Raw genomic sequence first — 4,820 nt, 5'->3', positions numbered from 1 at the left:
TTATCCCCATCTCTTTTCACCAGACCCATCTAGACAAGATGAAAACTATTCAGTGAGGATTCTACCTTCCCCCGCACTCTGAAACTAAACTCCTTCTTGAAAACTTGTAAGCCAACCACTCCTTTATAGCCCCCCCACTTTAGCCCAATGTCTAATTTGTCCATCCCTATCAACCCTGTGCACAGAGGCAATATGTTTGAACCTTGATGTGAAGACTCCTTTCCTCTCAGTTGTTATTTTGAGCTACTACATCTATAAATATAGGTCAAGTTCACCAAATTGTAGCAATTTACACTTGCTTCCTTTATCAAATTTCTTTACCTTCCTCTAGTGTAGTTCTGATCATCAAGCCATTGAAGCTAGGTTAAATGGGTACTATCTGCAAGTTTGGGAGTTCTTGTGATCTACCCTCACTTCATATCAGCTGGATGCTTCACTTTCAGCTCTAGCCCTCTGTGACTACACTTCGGACCAACCAGCTCTTCCTCTTCTCTATCTCATCTCCAGGTCAATGAAAGTCTATGGAACATGATTGAATTAAGCCCTTATCTTCATTGCTGCCTTTCTCCCACTTCCAATCACCATCAAATCAACGTGGTCGCCAGCAAGCTTACATGTCTGCATGTGTGTTCCCTTTGAGTTTCAGTCTTGAAGAGGGGGTTTGTCCTGAAGGGACTTGATTCCTTGCCTTGATGACTCCCTGATGAACAACTTGTTTGTTCTTGTAGTAGCCAATGTGGCTACAGTTTTTGGTTATTTTTCCCTGTTGGTCTTTCTTTCAAGAAGTATCTTCTGTTCCTCTAGCCATTTCAGGCTGATCTGCATGTCCTTTCAAGTGGTAATGTCCCACCTCAGAAGGTTCTGGATGGGCCTCAGGATTCCACCTAAGGTCCTATACACTACAAAGGCTCCGCAAGAAAGATATTTCACTGGGGCAGTTCTAGAATCCCTTTTAGGTATTCCAGTGAGTTACAGGATGAAGACGGGCTTGTAAGTTTTCTGTAATAATGTTTCCCAATATTCCTTTCTATCCCACTCATGTGTCTATTTTAGAATACTAGACAAGGAAAACCAACATTCAAAAGACAATTAAACAACTTAACATTATTTCTCCTCTTTTATCCATTCAGATTATGCCTTGAAACCTGTATCACAGAGTTCTGTTGTTCCAATGTTTAGCATACATCACTATTTACCTCTGTCCCACTTAGCCCATGCAAACCTAAGTGTTCCCCTATTTACCTTGCTCTTCCATCCCTCTCTCCCTTCTTGTGTATTGCCCTCCTCAACACCTGACCCTATCTATCTATCCCCTAACCTGTGCTCTACCATCTTCTCCCTCCCACCCCTGATAGCCAACAAAGAATTTTTTTTCCATTCTTTTAGTATGGGTATCTTTTCTTAAGCTTCATATTTTGAATGTTTCTATGTTCTTCTTGGATTTTCATTTTCTTGGTATATTGTTAAATATTAATTTTCTTTGAGGTTAACCTACATTCTATTAACTTTTTCCTCCATTTAAATCAGTCTATTTTACTGTGAAATCTACCTGACCTCCTCATTACCTGGATCTCTGTTCTCATATTTTTACCTTCTTTCACACTGTAATTGATCTGATCAGAGACTGACCTCCCAGATCCTCTGAATTCCTTCTTGTAGGTATATTCTGTTCTAGACTCTTCCATCCATCAACTGAGTTCCAGGTGGTGTTTCCATGTATGTCAGTCTCTGGTTGTTATCTGTTCTTGTTAGTTCTCAGTCAAAATAACTCCCTTTAGGATGTTTTGAAGTGCTGGATTGGCTTTGGCAAAGTCCCTTAGCTTCTGTTTATCTTGGAATGTTTTTATTATACCATGGTATTTGATTGACAGCTTTGCTGGGTAGATGATTCTTGGTTGGCAGCTTTTTTTGTTTCAGGGTTTTCTATAATTCTCCCCATTGTCCCATGGTTTCTGCTAAGAGATCAGAGCTTAATCTTACTTGCTTGCCATTGTAAGTAACACTTCTCTTTTCCCTAACTGCTTTCAGATTCTCTCCTTAGCTTAGATTTTGGAGAGCTTGATTATGATACGTCTTGGTGATTTTCTTTTGGGGTCTATCCTTCCTGGGGTTTGGTGAGATTCTTGAATGCTTATATTTTTGTTTTTCAGGATGTTAGGGAAATTTTCTTAAAGCAGCTCTTCAACTATCTCCTCTGATTATTCCTATTCCAGAATTCCAATAATTCTCATTATTCCTCTCCATGTTGTACTACATGAATCTTAATTCTTTCTTCAGATTTTTTAAAAAATCATTTTTTGCTTACTTTTCTATCTTAGCAGTATTGAGAGATTTGTCTTCCAGTTTGCTGGTTCTGGCTTCCATCTCTTCAATAATACTCCTTTGCTCTTTCAGTGTATTGTCCATTTCTAATATTTTATTATTAATCATTTGGATCCCTTTTTGCTGGTTTTGAATGGTTTCCAATCCTATTTCTATCTTAATTTGCTTGTTCTTCTAATGTTTTCCTGATTTCTGCCTTAATTTTCTCAACCTTTTTGTGGAGCATTTGGATGCATTTGAAGCATCAGTATCACTCTCCTGAATTCCTTCTCAGGCAGTTCCAAAGCCTGCCCTCCTTCCAATGGGAAGTCTAGGTCTACTTCCAGCTCATTTGTTTCAGTTACTCTATCTTGTTTCTGGACATGTGCCAAAATCTTCAACTGTCTCTTGGGCATCTTCAATAATTAGATGTGTTTTCAGTAATTAGATGAATGCATGTTGGTATATTATTAAGCCTTCTGATATGCCTCCAGATAGAGGTGATCAGGAGATGGGCTTTCCTTTTCATTTTTCTTATTACTCAACTCAGAGTAACCATAGCAGGTGTTGCCTGTCTATCTGGTGTATAGCAGCTGGTATTGGCTCTTGCCTGGATGGGGGGTTTTTATTGGATGTGATTTTAGCTTGGCTAGATGACCACAATTGCTGTTTCTTTTTGGGTACCATAGGGAGAGAAAGATCCCTCTCTCCCAGATAAAAGGAGAACCCCCAAAATCAAAAGAATAAAAAAAAACAAAAACAAAAACAAACCCACATCAAAACAACAGCAAACAATCCAGATTGAATACTACAGTCTATATTTGTGAAAAAAAATAGCAAAATATGAGAATGACTGTAATGTCCTCACTTAGTCAGTTGGAGCCATTCTGGGAGACCGATCCATTTAAAGCAGTTCCTGTTTACTTTTCCCCCTTCTTAGATTCTGCACGCTGTGGTCTTCGCTAAGTAGATCTGTGCACATGCATAGTAGAACCGTCTGGGGGTGAGGTGGGACAGCCATTCCCTCAGGTACCCCCTCTAGTTATCAGAGTGGAGGTACACAGTGAGAGACCAAATAACTGGAAAAAAAATGTGCACACCTTTATCTCTGATGATTGGTCAGACTTCTGCAGTGGGAGCACTCCTCTGATCCTGCTCCTGCTCTGTCACACCCAAGATGGCTGCTCTGGCACCTGCTGGCAGTCATAGATCAGAAAATGCTACCTTTCTTACTTCTACAAATCCCACTAGCAATAAGTTTTTAATCCTTCTAAGTATTCCTTTATGTGTATTTCAGAATTCTGGGACTGTCCCCTGAACCTGTTTCATCTGGTATTCTGTGTTATTACTGTTGAAAGTCTGTACCGCACTTCTACATAGTCTGCCATCAAGCCTTGCCCCGTCTTTGAAATTTATTGATGAGTGAGCACATGTAGGGATGTATCAAGTTGTTGAAAAAATTGCAATTTATTTTCTGCTAATCTCTTGAAATGTTTGAGCATTAACCATTCTTTTTGGTACAATGACTGTGAATTCCTTCCATCTTTTTATGCCTTTTGCATCATTCAATATTTTGTCCATTGTCGTCGTCGTCATTGTTAAGTGCCATTGAGTTGGTTCTGACTCGTAGTTACCCTGTATAGGGTTTCCGAGGAGCAACTGGTGGGTTTGAACTGCTGACTTTGTAATTCATACTGACTTTCTGGTCCAGCACATTATTCTGCAGCGCTACACATAGAATCCTTTCATATCATAAATCAAGGCTTGAATGTTTATCAGTTCTTTCAGTTTGAGCAATGCTAACTCCATTTCATTATAATACTATCATTATAATACTTTGTTTTCTCTAGCTGCCCTTTGAAATTTTCTGATCAGACCTTTTAAATCTTTATTTCTTCCACTCACTTTAGCTTCTCTACACACAAAAGTAAATTTTAGAGTCTCCCCTGACATCCCATTTTGGTCTTTTCTTTCTTTCCCTGTCTTTTTAATGACTTTTTGCATTCTTCCTGTTTGATGTTCTTGATGTCTCCTGGTCTTTGATCGTTAGTGTATAATGCATTAAATCTGTTCTTGAGATGATCTCTAAATTCAGTAGGGATATGTTCAAGGTCATATTTTGGCTCTTTTGGACTTGTTTTCATTTTCTCTAGCCTCAGTCGGAACTATCTTTCTTTTATAATGGCCATTGTTGTTTACATGATAATTTATTTCACAAGTCCCCTTTTTGTAGCTATATAGGTTGGTAGTTCAAACTCACCAACTGCTCCTCAGAAACCCTGCAGAGGGCCACTATGAGTCAGAATTGACTCGACAGCTCTTAACAACAATATCAACTGGTGTTGCAGACCGTGTAAGACTAGTCAGAGGTTCGAGGCCCTCTAGGGCTGAGTGTAACAAATGAGGCCACTGGCAGCTAATGGAAAATTGCTTTCATCTTAATATTCAGGTATATATATTAAATTAATACACTGGAGCCTTTGAAAATCCACAGATAAATGTGATATTTTCCTAAAGCC

General features: G+C 39.0%; 1 protein-coding gene across 1 annotated transcript in view; it reads right to left on the bottom strand.

The window, feature by feature from the left end:
* PTPDC1 (protein tyrosine phosphatase domain containing 1) overlaps nucleotides 1-4,820 on the bottom strand; it is a 62,274-nt gene that overhangs the window by 316 nt on the left and 57,138 nt on the right. The gene's annotated exons all lie outside the window — the stretch shown is intronic.

The sequence above is a fragment of the Chrysochloris asiatica genome, unplaced genomic scaffold (genome assembly GCF_000296735.1).
Source record: "Chrysochloris asiatica unplaced genomic scaffold, ChrAsi1.0 scaffold00369, whole genome shotgun sequence".
Taxonomy (NCBI): Eukaryota; Metazoa; Chordata; class Mammalia; order Afrosoricida; family Chrysochloridae; genus Chrysochloris; species Chrysochloris asiatica.
Note: the sequence above shows the minus strand (reverse complement) of the source record. Positions and strands in the feature narration are given on the sequence as shown.